Here is a 27,142-nt window from a genome sequence, read left to right as displayed (position 1 = left end):
GGCGCCAGTTGTGATTTCCGTTCTGAAATACAGAGACCTGTACAAAAAACGTGCTCCTCGACTTGTTATCATTTATCAGTGTATTGGATCTTTACATGCAAAAAATAAACATAACAGGAACTGCAATCGGAACAAATGTTGCACCAACATGCGCAACACTTATCCTTGGTTACCTAGAATGCAATCTACACCACCAAATCATAAGGTTATGGGGAGCAGAAATAGCCAATAGCCTTAAATCTAAATGGAAAAGATTCCTAGATGATTGCTTTATTTTGTCAACATTGTCTTTGTTTGTAAGGCTCATTATATTAAATGTATTTTAGAGGAACTAGGATTTAATTCTACTAGTGGTAATCCAACATACTCATAGTTCCCTTTCTAAGGAAGAAATTCTTCAAAATCATATGTCAGTTTTGAATATTTTTAATATTCCAAACAACCAAAATGAATTTGAATTACCATATTTATATTGGATTCCGAAACTTCATAAAAATCCTTACAAACAAAGATACTAGCGGGTTCCAGGAAATGTTCAACCAAGCCCCTTTCTTTACTCCTCACTAAGATATTAACAGTAGTGAAGGAGAAACTTCAAGAGTACTGTGCAACAGTATATTCGAGAAGTGGGGTAAATCAGATGTGGATACTTAAAAATTCCAAGGAACTTTTGGAAAATTTGAAATCACAAGATTTTAGCAAAATTAACAGCTTAAAAACTTACGACTTTTCAACTTTATACACAACCATTCCCCACGATAAATTGAAGTCCAGGCTTTTTGATATCATTGACAGCTGCTTTTTCAATAAAAATGGAACTCGTAAATTTACTTACCTTGTCATTGGTCATTTGCAAAATTATTTTGTTAAAAAACATTCTGCATGATTGTACACACAAGTACTCTGAAGTTGACATTAAAAAGATGCTTGAGTTTCTGATTGACAATATCTATGTGGTTTTTGGAGACCAGGTCTTCCGACAATATATTGGAATTCCCATGGGTACCAATTGCGCCCCGTTATTAACAGACCTTTTTTTGTATTCATATGAAGCAGAATTTGTCCAAAATCTTGTACGTGAAAAGAAAAAAACACTTGCTGTGGCCTTCAACTCGACATTTAGATATATCGACGACGTATTGTCAATTAACAATGGCTATTTCCATTCTTATATCGGTACGATATATCCTTGTGAACTTGAGATAAAAGATACCACAGAGTCTGACACATATGTTTCATATGTGGATATTTTACTTGAAAAAGACGTTAATGGTAATCTAACAACCAAGCTTTATGATAAACGTGATGACTAACTTTTCAATCGTCAACTTCCCTTACTTATGCAGCAATATACCTTCATCACCTGCATACGGGGTATATATCTCTCAGTTGATTCGATACGCAAGAGCATGCTCTACGTATGTACAATTTCTTAAACGAGGTAAATTATTGACAAACGAGTTGATGAAACAAGAATATCAGCTGTCTCGTTTAAAGTCATCATTTCGTAAGTTCTGTGGTCGATACAATGACCTTGTCAGCAAATACAATTTATCATTGAGTCAAATGCTGACTGAGGTTTTTCATACAAATTGTTAGGCCATTATTTACACACTGAATTGTCGACGGATTTTCCCATATTTCCCGATCATGACAAGGAGCACACGTCGGGTGTGACCGGTCGGCAGGGGATGCTCACTCCTCCATGGCACCTGATCCCACCTCTGATGTTTGGAGGTCCGTGTTTGCTCTGCTCCTATTTTGTATTGTTTGTCGGACTTTTGAGCCTGAATACTGTGTTCGTTATCTTCATATATTTCATTTATGGAATGAAAGCGTCGAAAAATTAGAAGTCTTCCATAAAATATTAAATGAGTTGAGTGCCAACATCATCTTTACATTAGATACCACTGAAAATGAATTCCAATACCTTGATGTTCTCATTATTAAAAAGGACACAAGGATTGTTACCGATATATATTACAAAGTGACGGATACTTACATTTTGATTCTTGTCATCCATATACTAAAACATCCATTCCTTATAACCTCGCCAGACGTATATGCACCATTGTCAGTGAAAAAGATACAAGGGACATTCGTTTATGTGAACTTAAAACCTATCTTTAAAATACAGAAATATTCAGTCCAACTTATAGATAATGGAATACTTAAAGGCAATGAACATGAAAGATCAGAATTATACTTTTAACCAAAGGACGTGAAGATAACTAGAATATAATTCCCTTTGTACGCAGGTATGTTAAGGCAGCACATAGATCATTATTCGGAAAATAAACACTTTTTTGTAAAATGTAACATTGATAAATCGGAAAAACCATAGATAAATCATTTACTATTTATTATCCATTGTATAGACGTCATTGAATCCTAGACTAAAAGAAGCACTCCACTTCAACGTCATCAGTCGCCCGCGTGGCGCAGTGGTTAGAGCGTTCGCTTTAGAGTCGCGGAGTAAGGAGTTGATCCTTACGTCGCGGGTTCGAATCCCACTGCGGGACGTGGAGACCGGTGTTGGCACGAAAAAGATTAGATTCCTCAATGGCCCTGAGTGCCGAATATAGGTTCAAATTTGCAGCTCTCCACCGGCAAGTGGTGGCGTCTGGATCTGGGTGAAAAATTCTGAAGGGGGACATTAAACAAACAAACGACGTCATCACGTGAATTTTATAAATAGAAAAGTTGCCTTAATAAATAATTGAAAGGTTCAACACTACCCAGGGATAATTCATTTCTCTTTGTAGAAATAATTATGTAAAACATCACTGGGTCACGAAAAGTGCAGCTAGAATCTTGCTTTCCTTTTACAGAAAAAATTCTTCCAAAGTCTAGCTTGAAACCTTACCAAAATTTTTACATTTTGTACATACGATCGAGGAATTTTTATCAATTCATGTTAATCACTCAATTCTAGCAGCACTTTCCAAGTACTATAGAATACAACCTTCCGATATACTCTAGATTCCTAAATAAAAGCGAGGAATAAATATCCGCGAGAAGATTCACTCGCGGATTCTAAAATCACGCTTTCATTTGCTCCGATATTGATGTGTTCAATGGAATTATTATGCGTGAACTATATGGTTGTTTGAAGTATCACAAATAGATCGGCCAAGCTTGCGTAGTTAACCGATTTAAAAGTATATTTCACTTAGATCTATTTCAAAAGATCTATTTTTATGAAAATAATTATCTATTAAATATTTAATTTATGATTATTTACAATTCTAAACTTTCAATGTTATCACAATATACATGTACTACTTTAAAAAATCGATCGACATTTCACAATTTCAAGAGAGATAACTCCCGATTCAAAAGACAGAAAAAATAAAATAACTTTATTTTAAAGTACATGTATATATAAGTAAAACCAATCAAGTAAACCAAGCAGTGATTTGATAGCTGTTTTTTTTTAAATTATTGAAATTAAGTGCCTAGGTCACTTAATAGTACATAACTGATCAATTGATACCGGCCATTGTCCAAGCCTTTCTGATCAGGTCAGGATTTTCGGCTATTAATTTCTTGGGAGGCTTTTGTTATCCATTTGGCGTGCAGGGGTTTCACAACCGAAAGTCTGAGGTCAATTTTAACACTCTCCACTGACACACCTTTTTTAATTTGCTAGGCCACCGTGTTTGCGTAAAAATGTTCAAATTGTGATTTCATGCTTTGTTTGAATGGGCCGTTAATTGCTACATTTGTAAGTCCAGGGGCTGTAATTGATCTGCACAGCTGGCCGGCACAAATACAACATGGTTATTATTTTTTTTAAGTTTGTTGAGTAACCGCGATGTGCAGCGTATACGTCAAAAATACATAGAGCATGTTGTTTTAGAGGGAGGTCTTCGTCTTCTTTGATCTTGTCCATGTAAGGGATTATCACCTTGTCGACATACCTACAGTTAAATTAAATGGGGAAAATTAATTCATTCAAGAGGGGACACATTACTCTTATTAATCAAACAATTTGAACTTAAATTTCTTGTATATTTAAACACAATACTATTTAGGTGTATGACTACAGAAAATTATTAGAAATAAAGAAAATTATATGAAATACGAAAATTATTAGAAATACAAATTTACATGTACAGTCCCTGAAACGTTCTACTTTCCCACTTGAACGGTGAGCGAACGGTGAACGAACGCTGAACGAACGCAGAGCGAACGGTGAGTGAACGATGTGTGAACGCTGAACGCAACTTGGTGAACGATGTGTGAACGGTGAACGGTGAGCGAACGCAGAACGCGAACGGAGCGCAAACGCGAGCGCAAAGTGAACGGTGAACGAACGGTGAACGCAAGATGAACGATTTATTCGGAATGCCTCTGATCTTTTCCTTGCATTGAAACTATTCTATTGTATTCTAATGCCTGGTGCTAATAAATAAATAAATAAATAATAAATAAACAAATCAATGAAATTGTCCTAAGAAAGACGATACATGCACATTAAGTAAAATTATTAACTTAGGTTTCTTACAATATTTTCTGCACATAATTATGTACGATGTTTAAATTCAACTTCTTAATTACACGATTTTTATCGCTGTAAAACATTGTAATTGTTACCGAACGCTGTAGTATAAAAGATAAAATTAATCTAGTTGTAAAATAAATATGTTTATTCTTATTTGATATATAAAACCATTACAAATAATGTGGATTTTAGAAGAGAAAACTACGGACTTATAGAATGAATTACAACGGTTGTAACAACCATACATATATTTCCGTGCCAAGGCGATTCCGTGTAAAATAATAAGAAAATAAAAATCAAATATTTTACAAAGGTATGTGGACGTATTGCTTAAATACACTAGTATTTTAAAATTTTAATGCAATAATATATTTATGTGTCAGTTTTATATTTTTTATGATGATTTATTGAACATGTATCTGTAGACATTTCCCGGCCGTGATTATACTCGGACAAGATGATACAAAGAGGCATTCATATTATTTGTTATAGATTACATTTTCACAACTTGATATTTAAGTAATATACTGTCATAGTTTCAGACAAATATGAGAGAGAGAGAGAGAGAGAGAGAGAGAGAGAGAGAAATTCGGTTTTAGCCCCCCTTTTCCTCTAATGTTTGTACCTATATCAAACAAAAATTCTTAAATTTGTTCTAAATATATCAGGCAGTGAAAGTAACCATTTTTTATCAACAAATCCATTTGTTTTACAGTCATAATCGGTTTTTATTTTCCTGCTTCAAGTTTACACGAAGTCCACGTGCTTGACCTGTCAATCAAAATCATTCGACACTGTGCAGGTGTGAAAGTCTCGTCACACCGAAGGCAAAGTGTTAGTATTTCCAAGAAGTTTTAACATTTTTTCTTATCATTTTAGATCTGATTCCAACATGTTAATAAAAAAGTAATAAATGAATAAAATACATTGGGAAAAAACACTTGGAATGATTAAGCCGCTTGAATTTGAAACATGCTCCCTCCTAATTTAAAATATCACCGCCGGCACATGTAAATTTTTGAACTACTATTGTTTCAAGACTTTGTTTAGATGCATGTTTGTTTTGAGACTGAATTTTTGTGCTACAAAACACATTAACTTTTTTTAAATGTTACATGTAATTAAAATATACTGGAAATACTAACTAACTGATTTAGGGGAAGGGGGGGGGGGAGAGGGCTCTTAATCATATCGAATAGCAAACATATAAAGTTATGGTGAAAAATATCATTACTGGAAAATCACCTTGGTTATATTAATGATAATCATGTTATAAAGGCATTTCTCTGTCTCTAATTAAAGACTTTATATGTGTAAAGTAGAAAAAAAATTCTATTATGTATTACATTTTAAACAAATATTTTTTTAAACCACACTATCCATTTAATTAGCTCAAAAGATATTTAATTATCCGCAGTACTGTTTATAATTCTCAGAACTAGTTCTAACATATATTTCTGTATTATTTTTAAAAAAAAATGTGTTAGAAATAAATATTTTCGTATTTTTGCTGCAGTTGGTAAATTAATTGACTTCGATTATTATCTGTCCATTAACGATTAGTCGTCTTTAACATAACACCAAAATGCTGCGGTGCTTGAAATATCTGTATATTGCCCGTATTTAAATTTAATTTTTCAGCATCGTTCTACATAGGTACATACATGTACTTATAACAACATTTATTTTCCAGATAAATTTAATAAATAACCTAACAGCTAAGTTAGGATAATAAAAACAAATATTGTAAATAATTTTTTCCCCATGAAATAATGCTTCTTTAAACGCGATATGTTAGTTATTAAATTCAAAACCGGTAATCCTTACTTACAAAAAGATAAGTCCTTTCACTTCGGAGTTCCGAATGACAAGAAAGACTGAACGCTAAGTGAACGCTGAACGCAAGGTGAACGCAAAGTGAACGAACGAAGAGCGAACGCTGAACGCTTTGTGAACGGTGAACGCGAGCGCACGGTGAACGCTGAACGCAAAACTGTGAACGGAGAGCGAACGGTGAACGCACGCTGAACGAACGGTGAACGCACGCTGAACGAACGGTGAGCGAACGGAAAAATGGGAAAGTAGAACGTTTCAGGGACTGTACCTGTCCATGGAATCGGCTGTTGACCAATATGACTCTGTATGCTTGATATCCGAGTCCTTGTCAAACTGGTACACGGGGTGGCAGGAGTCCGACTTCCCCTGATATATTAAACTGTGATGGAATGAAATCACCAGCCTTTGTGATTCCCAATAAAATCGTCATCTGGCGTTTGTCGTCAGTATGAGATACCGAGACTTGTTTGGATCCATCAGAATCCATTGTCCAGTTATTTACTGGCACATAATTAGAACCGGTCTGGTCCCAGTTGACAATTAACGAGTCTGGAATATTATGTGTTTTGACTACAGTGTCAATTCTATAGAGGAATTCCTCTTTAATTTTCTGGAAATCACAGGGAAGACTTTTTATCCCCTTGGTTCCTTTCCTTTTCACCATATTAGAATTGATTTTGCCCACGGTTTGTCCAATAAAAGCGGACCCCCGTTTTCAGATAGCTGAGTTTTATCCCTGGCTGTTACAATGCCTTTAGCAGCAGCTAGTACATATCTAGAGTTTACAATTCCACCTGCAATTCGAAGATTTTTTAAGTATTCACATACTTCCTTGTCCATTTCACATAATTCCAAAGGACGTCCCCTTGGAGATTTTGGCACACTTGTAATATCAGACTTGAGTTTTAGTTTTTCATTCATTTTTTTTCACTTTTTCGTAGGCTGACTTCATGACGCGGACTGTGCTTTCATTTAAATTTGTCGCAAGTTTCGCTGAAAAATGACGTGCAGCTGCAGTGTTTCCATGTTCTATTGCGTATTTAGCAATTTTTGCTCGAAGTTCTCCTGAGTAATTGCCATATTTTTCCCTTTTTCTTGATCCACTTGTCGGTGTTGTGGGTGTTGATGGAGATGTAATTATAACCTCTCTTTCGACATTCCGATTTACAGCTTCTTGCAACGGAGAAGTAGCAATAGGAATAAAGTTTTTCCTTTGTGGGGTGAAAAACGTCTTGATCGACGGGATGGTCATTTTCAATACTGAATTATAATTCTCTAAGTACCTAGTGCTGAATTTAATGAACTATACTCATGTTTCCACATGACTGACCTTCTTGAAATAAGACCTTGACCATTGATTTTATAATTATATATTTTTTTCAAAGAAATCCAAGAAAGATAAACCCTGAATAATACATCTAAAATTTATTATCCGGAGCTAAACCCCCCCCCCCTTTTTTTAGACGCGGAATATAATTCCCAGACATTTTGGATTCGCGATTTTACATTCTCGCGATTTGACGCAAAACGGCTAGATCGCGGAAAAAAGTGCTCGCGTAAAATAAGGAATCTACAGTAAACAAACATTTTGTTTTAAAGTATGCGGCGTAGTGTGGAACTTTTATATCTTTGTTAATTGTGAAGAACGACAGAGGAAAGACTGATCGGATTTCGAAACACTGTCTGTCTTCATGTAAGAAAAAAAAATAATAAGAATAAATCAGCGTACCTGATTCTTATTCTTTAATTCCTTACGAATCACACATGATATTCACGGAATATACTTTTAAACTCCTATTTCATATATTTGTTTAAATGAATTCTCGCATGACTTGAGTTTCATTGTCACTTGGCAAATACGTGACTGGCAAAATGGGCCCAGATGAGGAAAATTCACAGTTTCAGTTTTTCTTCTTATTTGATTTGTATGAAAGTCTAGAACAAAGATCCAAAATATTTTTTGAAAAATTCCAACCCTAAACGAAACTATGCCAATTTGAATGTGTCAACAATTTTTGGCGTATTTTCTTTGCTGCAAGAATTTAGGAAACTCATTTTTTTTTACATTTCCAAACAAAGTACTGATTTTCGTTTGTTATATATATATATATATATATATATATATATATATATATATATATATATATATATATATATATGTGACTGCCGTCATGAGAAAAGGGCCCTTAAGGTCAAAATTTCACAAATTGACTTTTTGGTAAATTTTGATAGCCTGACTCTTTTTGAATTCAAATATACATCAATTTTTAAAATATCTCACTTTTTCAATATTTTATGAGCATTTTAGTAAGGCCGCTTGAAAACAACGTTGACGTTACTTATTGATAACGTAATGACGTCGCGTGCGTCAAATTCAGTTTCCAAACATTCTTTACAAAACTACATTTTTTAAATAACCTTAATCGTTTTGACACATATAAACTTGAGATTTTTTTTTCTTTCAAGCAACTAGTATGTAATTATTTATGAGGGAAATCGCAGACTATTTTCATACTATATTAGAGCAGATCTAGTAATTTCGTAAAGGGAGGGGTGGGGGTCTAGACAGGATCTAGGAACAGTTTTTTATTCAGTCAAAAAATTAATTAATATTTGTTGAATTCCACACAAGGTTTTCTTTTTATAATTAATACTCTAGCTCAATTTATAAAAGATATAAAGCACTTGTAATATTGAAATATAAAAAGTTCTATATCGATGTTACAGAAAGGCACCTCGGGCGATTAAAGCGGGACATCCCCTTGCAAAATAGCACATTGATCCCGATATGAAAAAAAATATTTTCGGATATACATGTATTTATCCCCTATAACTTTGTTACTAAGGGATAATAACACCTCACGTATTTTCTGTATTACCGAAAGATTCTAATGGGAAATAAATTCATAAACCCCATGATGTGTAAACTTTTTTTTTCCATTAAAAAAAAATCATAATTAATAAAAAGAAAAAAATCTGTTCACTACTCCAAGGGGATTTTTTATTTAATTTTTATGAATACTTTAATAAAAATGTTTTCATAATTAAAGTTTCCATTGTTTATACAATTCAATTTCTTCGTCTGTCTTAATTATGGAGTAGAAACATAACAAAAAGGCACATAATGATGTCGAAGGATTGTTTTATGAACTTTTATTCCGTACATGAAAATTTAATTTTTTTGTCAACTTCTTACTTTTTAGGTAAATCACACTTAATCAAAAGCGGTTATAAAAATATTTCTGTACTTTGTTTATTTTTTACTTTGATGCACCTGTGCCCTCGACGCTACTGCAGCATCACTTGAACATAACAATTATCGTTCATCATTTCTTAAAAAGGCCGCTAATCTAAAAACAAAACCATGATGATTTATGTATATATTGTAAAGTTTGATATATATATATATATATATATGTATTGTGAGCGAAATGAAATACAGTTGCATTAAAATTTTTATGAAATCTAATTGAAATTGAAACCGAATATCTTGTGAGACTTAACAGGCCCGAAGAACGTGGGGGGGGGGAGGATGAGAGGGAGCCTGCCCGCCCCCACTTTTTCTGAGTATAGTATTTTGCTATAGCAAATTTCCTTTTATACAGGTAGGTGTTGGTTCCCTCACCCCCCCCCCCCCCAATTTCTGTTGTAAGGTGGAGCACTGGCAAATTCCAGGATTTGTACAGATAAGTCTTCCCCTGTTTTCTGCTTATCAGATTATTTTTGGGAAGTTGACCCCCCCCCTCCCAATCTTCCACTCATTAGTCAGTATAGGTTTTTGTTTTGCTTGTCAGATTTTGGAGGAAGTTGACCACCCCCCCCCCCAACTTTTAAAACTATAGCTACGGACATGCTTGAATATAATATGTATTTTTTTTATCTGCGGCTTCAGCTAACCTTACACCTAAGTTTTTCATTTTTCGTTGCGATGAAATTTACACAAAATTGTATTTTTAAACAATTATTAAATATTACGTCCTACACACATGTTTATACTTTTTATGTATATAAGGCGATTCGGTTAAGCAATATCCCATTGAATGTCTGTCACTCTACCACTATAACTTGACCTTCATAGACGACTTAATATCTGCTTTTGTCTTGCAAGCAAAACCATTTCTTCCTAGTTCTTGTCTCAAAAAATAACAATTTGTTAGAATCTCGAAATTAAAAAACATGACTCTTATTTTTGCCTGCTACCACACGACTGAAATAGAAACATTTTTTTTCTTTAAAATCAGGAAGATGTGTGTGCTTGTTTAATCCTTTTCCTTCGGTATCCCTACATCAACAGAGCTTTCAAAAAATGTCGAGATATCCGGGATATCGAGATATCAGAGCTGAGACTCGACATCCAAGATTTCAACACGAAACATGACTTAAATTTATAACATACAGATGTACATGAATTCAATTCGGCCAAAAAAAAAAAATGGTTTTTAACATATTTTATGGTTATAGAAGTTTTGCCTGAACCTCCGTTTTTTTTATCGCTCGAAACATCACCAGTGTTAATTTTTTCTCATCTTCATCAAAATTTAGATTTCTTTATTGTTGTCTTTCCACTGGTGTGGTTGATGTTTTTGAACATTTTCTTAACATTTGAATATGACATCCATAACCACTTGTTACTAGTACTTATTCCTCTATCAGTGACTTATTCTCAAAAGTATCAACATTTATCAGAAGTTTGTAATTTCTTTACAGCCTAATCTTTTGTTTAATCTGTTGTTTCTTCTGTTTCATAAATATTTTAATCCTTATATCACCGTCAATGTAATTGTTATTTTCTTCAATATTGAAAGTTGTGCTTTTGGAAAAAATCCAAATTAGCTGCATTTATTTCCTAAACATATTTCAATTCAATTTCAGGTCAGCTTTTATCGGAACAATTTGAGAAAATTGATACAAGGGTAATTTTTTATCAGAGACCACTTTTTTGTGTATTTATTTGATCATTTCAAAATGTTTTTTATCATAATTTATTTTTTGCAAAATAGCAGTGACATCCCCCTTTTCCGATTTTCCCCTTAGCATATTCTCTTGCTGTTAATATAGCAAAGAATTATCTATATAGGGGCCGTTTGCCCCCCTTCCCCATTCGTTGTTGTAGTAGGAGGTTCGAATCTCCCATGATATCAGTATCTATATACCCCCACCCCCCAAAAATAATAATTATAATAAGTTCTCTTTTTTAGATTGAATTTTAACCGATTACTTTTTATTCGGAATTTTTTTTTTTTTTTTTTTGCTTTTCAATGATCTCTGTCCCCCTTTCCCCTCAAACACACATATGGATATCGATATCATATGGATATGAGCTGGTCTAACTGCGCATATAGACATGATTAATTATGGATCAAAATTAAAATAACTAAATACATTTTATATGAAGGTATTTTTTTAGAATAAAGAAGTGTATGTATGTGCATTGATCTCTCTCCATCTCTATCTCTCTCTCTGAAAAATATACGTGTAACAGTATGTAAAATAGCATTTAATATTAAGACTTAATCTATATTGAATATCAGTCAAATTTAAACATTTGCTGCTCATAAAACAAATATATAGTATCTTTAGCCATGCATCATATATACACATCGCTAAAAATCGTCGTAATTTTAACAATGAGTTCAATGTCGTGTTCAGCTTAATTATGTGATATCAAGTTAAATACTTAAACAGAATAATTAATAAATGCATGTACTATTACATGTAATTATATTATTGAATAGAAATTTCCGCATCAAATTTCATATGATTTAATTTCTTGTAACACCTGGAAATCCAAATTTATTTCTTGTTCACAAAACGCAGTCGACAAAAATTACTTCCGTGTTTACAATACCGCGACTTTGACGTCGTTTTTTGCGCATTGTGACGTCAAAAGATAAGGGCCCTTTTCTCATGACGGCAGTCATATATATATAGGATCTCCCATGATTTGTAGTTGGATATGATTTTTATCCAACGAGTTGTGTGTTTTTTATCCCCGAGCCTTGGCGAGGGGATAAAAACACACAACGAGTTGGATAAAAGTCATATCCAACTACAAATCATGGGAGATTCTTTTTATCCCATGTTTAATACTTCACAACCAAAGATTTACACTGTTTTATACAGGACTCCACTTCATTTTACTTCATCGCGCTAACGCAAAAACCATTGTGACGTCACAACTGTGGATTATGAAAAATTTATCCAATGAGTCATATCCACGGGATAAAGGGGTAAACATGGGATAAATATATATATATATATATATATATATATATATATATATATTTATTTGATGGCAAGGGTTATTAGCAAACCAGGATATATCAACTTTATTATGTACAAATTTCCACTCAGACACCAAGCAAAGCCGTCTGTAGAGAGAGTCCACCACAAGACGTACAAGAAGTACAAACGGCTACAGAAGGAAAAATCAGTGAAATAGTACCAGAACCTGCTTTCTGTACCTAGAAAATGAAAAGGCGCCCTTCTCAATATGAGGCCGATGAGAGGTGATTTTATATTAAATAATAACTTTTTCACATGTACCTTGTTGTGAATAACGACGTAAGTACGAGTATACATGTATGCTATTTGTTCTTCGGAAGCTTGATACTACAGAGAACTGATCAAGATTCAAAGAGAATGGCTAGATGTGGAGAAAGACTCGGCATCGAGAGGCTTCAGGTAGAGCGTCGGCGATTGGAGATGGAGGAGAGGGCCAGGGTTTTTTTTCCGCCACATGTAACAATGCATCGGAATTTCAACTTATCAACGGTGCATTTATGCAAATATGAGGAGTATTAATTTGCATTTGATAAATCTTTTTAATTCTTATATCCACTGATTTGCATAACAAAAAGTTCCATCCATTACAGCATGTAAGTTGTAACTGGTAAACACATGTATTTTACCAGAAAAAAAGAAATGGAGCTATATGGGAATAAGTCGGAGTACCACTCGCAGAATTGAATTCTAGTTCCTCTAAAATACAATTTAAATAATGAGCCGTACAACCAAAGACAATGCCGTTACCTTCTTTGTCAGCGGGGACCAGTACATACTGATGGTGTAATCTATTTAACTCTTGTTTCACTTCTGCATTGTCGAAGACAGAAGGATAGATGGTTTTCATATATTGCCCCTCGATCGCTTAATGCATTTAATCAGAAACTATAATTATAAGTTATCTTTCTTACAACAAAAGTAAAATTCGTTTTGAAGGAATGCCAGGTGTGCGCAAACAAACTAGTATATCTTGGATCGCGCTCCATTGACCTGTTCTAGACACGTCTCAGACAAATTCTCGCGCAAGGTGAATGGTGCAGACAGAACACGGACTATGGCGGACAATATGCAATTTCAGGCGTTAATGCCACTATTTCTGGATGGATTGCTTGAAAACTAAGGGGAATTTCGTCAAAATTTTCAAAGAATTGTGCAACTCTTTGCAGCTGCTTTGTTATCAACGTAAATTAACCAATGTACACCAGTCGTATACATTCAAATGTATGATGTATTGATTATATTCTCGTGCTTTTCCTCAGTTAAATGCAGTTAATATATAGAACTAGGTTTAGATGGATGAATATTACATAAATAAAATTATTTTCTTTATTAATAAAAAAATCCCATCTTAAATACATGTGTATTATTATCATTATTAATTAAGCGTGGATTTTTTAAAGAAATAAATTTAAATTGAGGTACATAGTATTGTTTATTTAGAGGGGGAGAGATTAAAAAAAAATCAGCTGAAAGAAAAATTGTCCATACTCGAGAACCCTAATTCATATTGTTTGGGGGGGGGGAGGGGAGTTCCACTTTTTTTCTTAACCAGATTTTATTAAAAATTCTCATACATTACCTTGCTGATTAAACTATTTAACTATACTGCAAAAAAAGGGGGTGGGATGAGTAACGTTTGGGTAAAATTAGGAGGCCAGCCCCTCCTCCTCCTACTACATGCCTAATATTATAAGAAAATGTAGATGCAGAATAACTGGGTTCACAGCGATTTTTAGAGTACTGTTTGTTATCTCCATATATTTCATATATTTCATTCATTAATGTTGCAAAATGGTTTTATGTTTATGTGTTCTATGTTTATGTGTGTATTAATTTATGTGTTACATTTATAGATAGGGCAAGGATAATAAAACCATAATCAAGATGTATGTGGAAAATAAAGTTAGAAGTTTAAGATCGAGTTATTTGTTGCTAAATTTTATTTACATATTTAAACTGTTTATTAATTAGCTAAATGTTATGTGCATTGTGTTACAGGGCAAGGAAAGATAAAAACAAGAATAGAATTGTATGTGGAGGAAACTGTACCCTTCTACAACCTAGATGATTTCCGACGCTTCTTTCGGATTTCCAGAGCAACATTTGAATGTTTATATAGAAATATTGCCCACTTTCAACAGTTACAACCTGGCTGGACCGGAGGAAGAGAATTCATTTCAACAGATAAACACTTGTTAATTAGCCTTTGGTATTTGGCAACCCAAGATAGCATTCACAGTATATCAGACAAATTCAATGTTACAGAGTCCTCTGTTATTAGATGCCATACAAGAATCACAGACATTTTTGTTAATCATCTTAAACAAGTATTTATTGTCCTCCCTTCAGCTAATGAACGCCAGGAAATAATGGACAAATTTGAGCAAAAACAAATGTTGGGTGCTATAGATGGTACTCATATTGCCATGTAAAAGCACCTAAAAGCCACCCAGAAACTTACGTCAATAGAAAGGGGTTTTACTCAATTATCTTGCAAGGAATTTGCAGAGAGGACCTTAGATTCCTTGACTGTGTAGCAGGTTGGCCTGGAAGCTGCCATGATGCCCGGGTATTAAAGAATACAAATATATGGGAAAATGGTTTGGCAATTTGTGGCAATGCACATTTTCTTGGAGATGGAGCTTATCCTTTGAGAAGCTGGCTGCTCACTCCCTACCGTGACACGGGCCATTTGACACCCCAACAAAGAAATTATAACTATTGTCATTCTGGCATACATGTAAAAGTGACAATAGAGAGGGCGTTTGGGTGTCTTAAAGGACGTTTTAGACGTCTGCGATATTTGGAAACTTTAGACTTGAAAACATCTGTTGAGATCATTATGTTATGTTGCATAATTCATAATACATGTATATGCATCCTAAACAATGAGGATGTACCGGAATTTTTTGAAAATCAGCAAGGACCTAATGTGCCTCAATGTAATTTAGTAGACAATCAAGCAGAAGGACTAAGAAAACGTGACAATTTTGCTCAAAATTTACCTTGAATGATTATTTCACATAAGTTGTATCTGATACTGTAACGTGTGGTTCAAATTGTGTTATAAATAATCACTGTTTGCTTGAACTTGATTTATTGAATATTTGTATTTAATCTCCTTGACAAATAAAAATAACAATAAACTTTCAACAAAAAAAAATCCACATTTTTAATAACATGGAATAATAAAAACAACAAAACAGAAAACTGGCACTTTCTGTGATAAGTATAAAAATAAAAACAAAACATTTTGCTTACTCAAAAATAAAAATATTCATACATGGACATATTAAAGGGATAATTTCACATAACTTACTTGATTTTTCCCTTAATGACATTTTGCTGCAAGTTAATTGTAAGTAAATTGAATGTTCAACATTTGAAAACCTTAATGAATTTGTTGATTTGCTTCCTGCACATTGGACACCTATTACCAGTAAGACTTGATGCACATTTCACACAGGCTGTCAGATGTCCACAAGGAACAAATGCACTTTCTGCAATTTTCCCATCCTCCATGCATATTTTGCACTCATCTAGAAAGGAAATATAAAAATATTTGTACTAAGCTTCATGAAATGAAATCCAATTTTTTGGCTTGATTTTAGAATTTCCAAACATTTCCATTTTTTCACGGCGTCTCCTTTCCACTTTTTCCTCAAAACGCTGATTCTCACTCTTCATGATTTGCTCCAAGCTTTCTACTACATTATTTGTTTGACGCCTTTTTGAACTTTATTTTTTGCAGGAGACTCGCATTTTCTCTTAGTAGAAGTTGTAGGAGTGTCAGGCCTACCTGTGTCGCTCTCCTCTGTGCTCTTGGTTTCTGTGCTCGACTTGGTTTCTGTGCTCGACTTGGTTTCCGCGCTGGATTTTGTCCCAATAACACATTCTGGATGAACGTTAGGCTTTGCTGACATAAATTCTAAGTCATCCTCATAAGGGTGACTTCTTCTTTCTGTCCCACTTTTTTTGTTGTGGTCTTTCACATTTTTTAATCATCGCATCAAAGTTTTCCATCTCCCGTCCACTTGAGTTGCACTGAAATTACATTTTTCTTTTTGTTTTAGAGTTGCTGCAATTTTGTTCTATTATAGTGCCTTTTTTCTTAATTTTCCACTTGTGACCAATTCTTCGTTTTCTCTATACTGATTAATAAATAGAAGTGTGCCTGGTCTTGTCCAAAGAAGAGCAGAGTCAGGAGCCAGCTCGATGGGTCTCCCATCTTCTCCTAGATCCAGACTTTCATCCTCCAGATGAAGAGTTCCGCCATCATAGCCACCACTACCTGTTAAGTGTAAAATTAATAAATAAACAAAATATTTATATTCAGAGGTACTAAATACCATTTATATTGGAGGTATGTTACATTGCCCAATCCTGATAAAAATTTCTTTTAAGTCCTTTCATAATTTATACATGCAAATGTTCCATAAAAATGTGGCATTTTAACTTACATCCACATTCCTAAGCCATGTGTACACATACGGGCTCATGGGCATAATATCTTAATTTTTAATGTATTACATTACAATTGCATGTTTATCAGCTGTTCATGACCAATTGCAATACCCTAAAAGTGGCAACATTTTTTTAAAAATAAAGGTTTACTATCTTAATACTCTCTTTAACAGGTTTAATTATTAACTGGGGGTTAAAAATCTTAAACAGGTTATACCTTATAGTCACTTACTACCTTAGAAGAGTACATAGGCGTCAGAACTGGGGGTTGGGGGCTTAGGAGGCTAATGTACTAGGCACAAGGCACGATTGAGCGTAGCCGTTGCGGATGCCAGTCATTTACCCAGACAAAATGTCTAGTGAATTTAAATACAATTGCCTTATATATAATCCATACATAACCATCGTTCAGCCAAAAAAGTAATTAAAAAAATAATAATAAAATATAATGTATAAATAATTTTAAAAATAGAGGAATCTGCATTAAATGTTGCCAATTGTCGCAGAAATTATGTACACATTTAACACAAGACGAATTTTGGAGATCACCTATTAGAATAACTTTAGTAATTTAAGTTTATATATACCTGGATCATCAGATGCATGGCCCACAAATTCTTCTTTATTTTGAAAAAGACGATGACAACTGTCGCATTCAAAGAGTGTCGCTCTGTTTTGTGAATTTGTCGCCATCTTGAATTCTGGCTGCACTACCTCTCGCACGTGGACAGAAAGAACAGTCCGAGAACAGTGTACTTTTGTACTCTATTGACTTTGCACATGTTCGGAGTGTTCCGAACAGTCAATGGAGCGCAGCCTTGCAAGATGTGTTGCAAAATTTTCACAATATTTTATTTTTTCAGAAGAAATATCAAGATAACTCTTTATATTATATTTAGAAAATTTATCTAGAAATATTGAAGACAAGGAACAATGATCACTGAAGATAGACAGGTGTGATTAGCTAGAGATCGGATCATTTTGCCTGTCCTTAGTAACTCTTGATGATAACAATGAAGTAAAGAGCAAAATGTCATCTTCAACCGACTTTTTTCAACATTGGAAATTGAATTACGGAATTATGGTTACGTGAGACTGTGTACATGTACGTAGGACTGACAATTCCTTGTAATCCGTTCTTAATGGTTACAGCAGCTGTGGCACCACGGTTCAGAAAGTATTAAAAAGTAAAGATGGGCAAATTTTAAAAAGGAAAAGAAAGCGAGGAATTTAATTCAAGTATCAGATAACGCATCAAGAATACATGACAAAAAAATTAGAGTAAAAGAGAGAGCAGTAAGGAGAAACTCTAAGCACAAAAACAAACGATTTCAAAAGTTTCAGAAAATTATGAAAAAAAAGTTCCATGAGTGATATTGATTGATTATTTTTGCGTAACAGCGAATCAGCAGTATTTCTGGCATATTTCCGCGGTTATTTATTTCTTATTACCGGGTTTTGAAAATGTTTGGGTTTGTTCTGGAGGCCCCGAGTCTTGTGCTGAAACCTTAGAAACAATCTTTTGAGTGGCAAAGGTGTTGTAATCTTTTGATACGTGAGTGATTTTGCAGGTTAAATACTTAAGGTCAAGGTCTAGTAAATGACTTTAGACTGTCTTTTGGTGCTAAATCCATTATGACGTCATAATTGATTTAAGCTTAATTTTTCCCGTACTTTACGGCTGTAAAAGAAATATGTAGCAAATGAAGCATTTTCAATGTATTCAATTTGAAATCATGTCAAAAGTAACCCCGATATCTATATTCAATTTAATATCATTTTGAAGTAGAGGTAAAAAAGAAATGAAAAACCGTTTTCTAAGAGACTGTAGGCAATATTGATACATTTCTTTTATCCGAGATGGAAAAAACTCCTAAATTTATACCTGACTTTCTTCATTTTTCATTAAAAATTACAGTTTAAAATATGTTTTTCGTCTAGTTTATCAAAAAATTATGTCCCGAAACACCCTATTTTTGCAAGCCATATTTGTAAAGGATCATTAAAAGAGCTCGTTTCTCGAATTTGGAAAAATCTGTAAGCATCTTTCATTTACTAGATCTTGAACTTAAGTAAGGCTATGTATTGTGCTTCATGCACACCAAAAATCTACGTTACTAGGAAAGTGCTGTTGTAAAGGGATCTGTGTATTTAAGAGAAGCTTCAATTATATTTCCCACTGACAATAAGAATAATAAATTATATATATATATATATATATATATATATTAATTTAACACCCAAAACATCCGGTCTAACTGAAATGTTTCCAAGGTCCACTCCTTAAATCAGTACATGTGCTGAAGAAAAACTAGAGGTTTTGTCAAAAAAGCTTTTAATGTAGCTGAAAAGGAACAGCATTTCTAGATAGGAATATAGTACTAATTTTAGGTTTATTAGCTCCAATTTTTCTCTGTTTTAGATTATTTTAACCTTTAATAATTAAATTTGAAATGAACCCATATTTGTATTAACAAGTTGGGAAAGCCGCATATATCCTCCCATCTTTATCTCTTGGTCTGAAAGTCCACAATTCTATAAATAGACTGAAAAGGAGACGCGCTTTTTTAATTCGAGTTTTTTGTTGCTTTTCCAAACAATGAACGAATAAATATCACCCTAAAGGGAAATGTACTTCAGAATAAAATTCTTACGCATGTAAAGAAAAATGTTAGTTTATTCACTATGTAACTATATAAACGTTTGCAACTGAAGGTAAATGCATCAAAATAATGCTCGTTAGTACGTAATATTTACATGTAGCTCTCGGTGCATAGTTAACAGTTTTATTTCTCCTTGCCTATACAGTGTTTTATAAGTAGGTTTTTTTTCCTGATGGCCCCCCTCCCTTTCAAAAACGAGACTGTATCCCTGACTACTAATCCTGATTTTAAAATAAGTCGGTTACAAAATTTACTTGGTATAGAACGGAGCAGAATACATGCATGAGAACTAAAGTTTTATTTCATTGCATCTTTAATTAAGAATGTAAAGGTTTGATGGCTAATGTATCAGCAGACTTATTTTTTATTTTTCTGTACAAAGATTTAGCCCATATGATTTCATGTGTTTTATCCCATTTCTAAAAAAAGTAAGCATTACATCTTTCTAGTTACAAAATATTTTTTAAATATAAATTTTTCCATATTCTGTGGGATATTAGTTTCATGATGAATACTCTTTGATCACTGCTAGTTATGCTGTTGTTCGGTGTTTCACTTAGTACATTATTAAATAAAATGTTCATTCAATTTCCATTAATTACAATAAATGGCCAAATGCTAGAGTAAGCTTTGTAAGACTATAAACAGACTTGTAAGGCAAACTAAACAGCCAATTTGTTTTAACTTGTAATGTAAGGCAATCCTTAATACATGTATGTGTACCGGCTTATATGGATAAATATAAACAAAATAAAAATACCTTTAAAATGACAGATAGATCGTATGTTTGAATTGTGGTTAAAAGTGCCAACTGAAGAGGGAGACCACACTTCTGGCAGGCTTGTAAGACACCAAGCTCCACAATTCTCCAACCCTCTGTCCATCCAATGCTTTTGCATGAGCTGGTACGATCTCTTCATGATCCACAACCAGAAAACTGGAGTGCCACACCCTTCATCTATTGGATATTTATTTAAAAACAAATTTGAAAGTACTTTTTAAGATTTTAGATATTTTTATGCCCCCGGATCGAAAGATCCCGGGGGTATATTGTTTTGTCCTGTCTGTCCTGCCTTGCCCATAACTTTTGATTGGTTGGAGCTATGACTTTCATATTTCACATGTGTATTCCTTGTGACAAGACCTTTCTTTGGGTACCATCATATTTGACCTTTTGACCTTTACCTTGGAGTTTGACCCACTTTTGCAAAGTTTTATGAGACTTTAACCTTGGCCATAACTTCTGAATAGTTGGTGCTTGGGGTTTCAAACTTCACATGTGTATTCTTTGTGACAAGGCCCTCCTTTGGATACCAACAACTTTGACCTTTTGACCTTGACCTTGGAGTTTGACCTACTTTTGAAAAACTTTAACCTTGGCCATAACTTTTGAATGGTTGATGCTAGGGCTTTCATACTTCACATGTGTAATCCTTGTGACAAGACCTTCCTTTGGATACCAACAACTTTGACCCTTTGACCTTGACCTAGGAGTTTGACCTACTTTTGAAAAAACTTTAACCTTGGCCATAACTTTTGAATGGTTGTTGCTAGGGCTTTCATACTTCACATATGTAATCCTTGTGACAAGATCTTCCTTTGGATACCAACCACTTTGACCTTGACCATGACGTTTGACTTTTATTTAAAAAACTTTAACCTTCGCCATATCTTTTGAACATTTGTATCTAGGTCTTTCAAATTTCACAGGTGTATTCCTCGAGACAAGACCTTTCTTTGGGTATCAACATTTTTTATCTTTTGGCCTGGATTTTGACTTGCATTTGAAGAAACTTTAACCTTCGCCATAAGCTGCCATACGGGGGCATCACTGTTTCACAAACACATCTTGTTTCAAATGTAATTTGTTTATAAAACAAAAATTGTATGCATTCCATTAGCTCAATATTTGATACTTAACTGATACTGATACAGAACTGGTTATCTTTTTATGCCCCCGGATCGAAAGATCCCGGGGGTATATTGTTTTTGTCCTGTCTGTCTGTTTATCTGTTTGTCGGTTTGTCTGTCTGTCTGTTGTCAACATTAACCTTGCCCATAACTTTTGATTGGTTAGAGCTATGACTTTCATATTTCACATGTGTATTCCTTGTGACAAGACCTTTCTTTGGGTACCATCATATTTGACCTTTTGACCTTTACCTTGGAGTTTGACCCACTTTTGCAAAATTTTATGAGACTTTAACCTTGGCCATAACTTCTGAACAGTTGGTGCTTGGGGTTTTAAACTTCACATGTGTATTCCTTGTGACAAGACCTTCCTCTGGATATCAACCACTTTGACCCTTTGACCTTGACCTAGGAGTTTGACCTACTTTTGAAAAACTTTAACCTTGGCCATAACTTTTGAATGGTTGGAGCTAGGGCTTTCATACTTCACATATGTAATCCTTGCGAAAAGACCTTCCTTTGGATACCAACCACCACTTGTGACCTTGACCTAGGAGTTTGACCTACTTTTGAAAAAACTTTAACCTTGGCCATAACTTTTGAATGGTTGATGCTAGGGCTTTCATACTTCACATATGTAATCCTTGTGACAAGACCTTCCTTTGGATACCAACCACTTTGACCCTTTGACCTTGACCTAGGAGTTTGACCTACTTTTGAAAAACTTTAACCTTGGCCATAACTTTTGAATGGTTGGTGCTAGGGCTTTCATACTTCACATATGTAGTCCTTGTGACAAGATCTTCCTTTGGATACCAACCACTTTGACCTTGACCTTGACGTTTATTTAAAAAACTTTAAACTTCGCCATAATTTTTGAACAGTTGTATCTAGGTCTTTCAAATTTCACAGGTGTATTCCTCGAGACAAGTCCTTTCTTTGGGTATCAACATTTTTTATCTTTTGGCCTGGATTTTGACTTGCATTTGAAGAAACTTTAACCTTCGCCATAAGCTGCCATACAGGGGCATCAGTGTTTCACAAACACATCTTGTTTCATACTTGTATGTACAATTTTCTGTAATGAATTTAATATATATATATTTTAACATTAAGTTTCTTGCCGTTTGACCCAAAGTATACTGATATGACCTCGAATGTGATCCTGACTTTCACTATGAATTGACTCTTTGGAAGTTATTCATAAGTCACAAGAAATTGTGTTGTCAAATGATCTTGAAATAAGACCCCTTAACGTAAAAAAAAAATATATGTTAACTTTATGCAGACCAACATTTTTTTTCCACACCACAACCCTAACATTACTTTTTTCATATGTACATTTGTATCCCTTATCAATCCTCACAGTGTATATAAATAAAGATAAAGGAATTAATCTGAAATAAAATTACAGTATTAAAATCCTTTTGCAATGCAAGTTTGACTTTGATGGTCAATTAAAGTTTAACATTTGACTTGTCTACCAATTTTGCACTGCACTGCATGCCCATGGTGGTGACCCATGCAGTATTGACATGTTTTTGTTTGAAGTTTCCTACACAATTTGAATTAGTATTATGAATCAAATTCATTCAATTTTAAAGACATATTTTCCAACAGAAAATCTCTCCTATTCATACCTCGGTCTGGACTTACAAGTGTATGAGTTGACCACTAGTGCTACCCACATGGGGGGGGGGGGGGGGGGGGAGTTGCAGATAGCTCAACGAAGAATCTTGGTTGCTGATGATATCACTTGGGGTTTAATATATATAAAATAGATAAAATATCTCCGAACTTTACAGATTAGTTTCCTTGCAATCTCCGAGCATTTTGTTTACATATATGCCGGGGCTACGTACTTTCTACTTCACAACGGGGAATAACTCTAATCAAAAGAAAGGCTTTTTCGAAGAAAAATGTTATCATCAAAGCAACATGAATCACTTAATCGCTCAAAATATCTTGATACGGCGGATTCCTTGTTAATATATGAATTCCAACAACATTTTTATTATGGCTAGTAACATTTACACATGAGATCGATTAGGGATATGTAATTTTTAGCCTTCGTAACCGTCGTTTGATGGACAAGGCCTACATTATGATTTGCCGCTTTTCTTACCGGTTTTTGAACACATATGGTCACTATGACACCGCATCCACCTCTGCCTCTGGGCTTCTGACTGGTTTTTGTACAAAAAGTTCCGTTTGCGGGTGGCAAAACCACCCTTTGCATGTCCCATTTTCTCTCGTCTGTCAGTTCGGGAAAACGCGCGTTGTAGTTACTTTGGAGATCGGAAACGGGTCAGTTGTCGTAATAAAAACAGTACGTACTCGATGACAATGCAGATAATTTTAATTCGTATTTTTATCGAAAAAATATATGCAGGAAAGGTAGATGCACAGCATAATTAATTATTTAATGTTTCATACACTTCAACTGACGTTACATTGAATGCAACTTTCATTCCACTTTGTGTTTAAAAAAGCTCACACCCATTCAACCTTAAGATGAAAAGAAATGTCTACAATATTATTTCAAGACATTTTATAATGATAACTTTATCATCCCATGCCAATCATTCCTATAAAAGGAATTATTTTTATAGTTGTTTCCAAATCCAAATTCTTTAAATCATCCTATTTCTCTACCACACACTGAAACAGCCTTGATTTTCTGTCTAGCTCAGTCTCAGCTTTTTTCCAGTATTTAAAACAAATGAACATGTAGGGGATGAATTTATTATGCCCCCGCCATAAAATGGCTCTGGCATACAGTGTTACCCTGTTCCGTCATCATTCACTTTCCGTTCATTATATCTGCAACAGTTGCACACATTCATCTTAATTTTGACATATGGATACGTCATAGGAAAATACAGGTCAAGTTCAAATTTGGTCATGGTCCGTTGATCTTTGACAGAGTTATCCTTCTTGAACTTTTTTTTTTTAGTTTCCGCTCTCTATTTCTAACGTTTGTAGGGATGTATGTATAAGGTTGAAATTGCATATGCAGGAATATAACCAGAAAATATAGGTCACGTTTAAATTTGGTTATGGTCCGATGATTTTTGGCAGAATTGAATAATTCAAAAACTCTTGAAAAAATAAGAAAATTTTTAGTTTCCGCTCATTAACTTTTGTAGGGATGTATGTATAGGGTTAAAATTGTATATGCAGGTATTTTACCAGAAAATACAGGTCAATTTTGAATTTGGTTATGGTCCAATGATTTTTGATACAGTTATCCCTCTTGAACTTGCAAAAAAAAAAATCAAAAAAAAAATCAGTTTCTAATTTTAAGCTCTACATCAGTCATATAGCATTTCAGTACAGGTCAACCTAAGAATACAGCAAAATCAGTTGTTGTGATAAGTAGATGTTTGAGAATCGATTTGAAACTTCGCATGGTTATGTATTACATTTGTTCAATGATTTGGAAATAATTCAGGCTTGTTCTAACTTAATAAGCAATATATTGAAAAAAAACATGATGAACATAAGTACATTGTAGAACAAATCTAAACAATAATATGAAAATCAGAATCTTAAAAAATTGAAACAGCATACGTTATGAGAGAAAGTGATAATGAATTACACTAATCAGCTATTTAAAATTATAATTTTAAAAAGTTTGAAAAATTGCGAGCCTAACGTTTACAACCCCGATAATTACTTCCTTGTGGCGCAGTGGTTAGAGTGTCTGCTCTAGAGTCACGGAGTAAGGAGTTGATCTTACGTCGCGGGTTCGAATCCACTGCGGGACGTGGAGACTGGTCCTTCGGATGAGACCCTATAAACCGAACGTGCGCGAGTGAGAGTACCCAACAAAAAATACTATAGTAAACTATAGTTAACTAAAGTTTACTATAGTTAACTATAGTACCAGAGTAAAAACTTTGGAACTTTGATTTACTATAGTGAAAACTTTGGGACTTTGATTTACTATAGTGAAAACGTTGGAACTTTGATTTACTATAGTAAAAACTTTGAAACTTTGATTAAGTACGATAAATCCCGTGGAATTATGTTTTTGATTCCCATTCTTTACCATGATTACAAAAATTTCATATCGACTGTAAATATGGAAAAACGGTATGTATACCTCCATTACATCAAGTAGTACTAAAAAATCAGTTAACGAACCTGGCGTCATCAATCGACATTTGTTTTTTTTGGGGGGGGGGGGGGGGTTGCCACTTTTCCTACATGACGTCATACATTTCACGGTTCAGTATTTTTTGAACACCGATTTTAGTGCACAGTAACCCAAGATACAGATCTGACCAATTTTCGGCCACTCAGTCAAAAATATTTCGCATATTATGTTATATTGCGTTTCTTTTTCCTTTCAGTATATTTGCAAACAAGGTCATTGCATTGAACTTGCGAAATGTTGACTTAACAAGATTTGATATTCTTGTATCATCACCTTATTTGTCAATGGCCTGTCTCGTTTTAGAAATTGTTCTTGGAATTGCGTATCAAATCAAATGGAAGACAAAAACTCAATATGTAGGTTATAACGGTATATTGCTACATAAATAAGGAAAGTTCAAGATAGGAAAGTTGATGTTTTTTCACGTTTGTCAAAGTTAAGTTGTCAGTTGCCAGTGTCTTTCTCTAGTAAAACATTCAAATGTGAAACAGATGTGTCACACTCTGGTGTCTTTTGTTTCGAGTTTAATGAAATATATTGCGAATCAACATAGGGATGAAACTGAATATTGTTGATAAAAACGTCATCGATTTATCTTAATGTCGAATTGAAGGCTACTTCCTCTTTTATGCAGATGGTTTGAATATTAATACAGAAACAGGTCTGCTAAGAACGGGGCACAATTATTACCCATGGATTTTTTTTCAACAGATTGTTTGAGGACTTGATCTCCAAAAACTACTTAGAAACTCGAGCATATTTTTTATTTCAAAGTCGAAGTATTAGTTTGTAGACAAAAATGTTTTTATTTTTGTTTAAAATTAAACAAGGTCTTTTACTCGACACACGGCTCTTTCTTTCGTATTGTTTTATACAAAGTATCTCCAGTTGTGATGAAGAAGAACACGTTGCAAAATATAGGAGAGCAACCAAAATTTGATACAATGGAGTGAGGGACTGTCCCGCTACTTTGATATAAAGTAGTTCTTCTTCAATAAGGCAAACAATAAAAAAATGTTTCAGGTTCAAGCCAATACTAATCAAAGCCCTCATATTTATTTAGCGTTTTCCAGTGTATTGCATGGATTGATCGTTTAAGCGTCTTGGAATTGAATTTTAATTGTGATTTTTTTCCTCAACTGAGTGGGAAAGAAACGTTGGTGGCATGCACATTTGAAAAAAAAAAATCTTAGATTAAAGGACTCCTCAAAGATAAGTCTGAGCTTGAGGAAAAAAATAATATGGTGACACAGTTTGTTGAGATAAAACTCAAATTTTCATAGAAAATTATAGTTTGTGAGGCCTTCGATGTGG

General features: G+C 34.1%; 1 protein-coding gene and 1 pseudogene across 1 annotated transcript in view; both read right to left on the bottom strand.

Annotated features, from left to right (window-relative positions):
* LOC133187205 (coatomer subunit zeta-1-like) overlaps positions 1 to 27,142 on the bottom strand; it is a 406,408-nt gene that overhangs the window by 44,069 nt on the left and 335,197 nt on the right. The window lies entirely within an intron of this gene.
* Positions 16,196 to 17,785, bottom strand: LOC133187073 (uncharacterized; annotated as a pseudogene).

The sequence above is a fragment of the Saccostrea echinata genome, unplaced genomic scaffold (assembly GCF_033153115.1).
Source record: "Saccostrea echinata isolate AGI-Se365-2 ecotype Australia unplaced genomic scaffold, CSIRO_AGI_Sech_v1 ptg000014l, whole genome shotgun sequence".
Lineage (NCBI taxonomy): Eukaryota > Metazoa > Mollusca > Bivalvia > Ostreida > Ostreidae > Saccostrea > Saccostrea echinata.
Note: the sequence above shows the minus strand (reverse complement) of the source record. Positions and strands in the feature narration are given on the sequence as shown.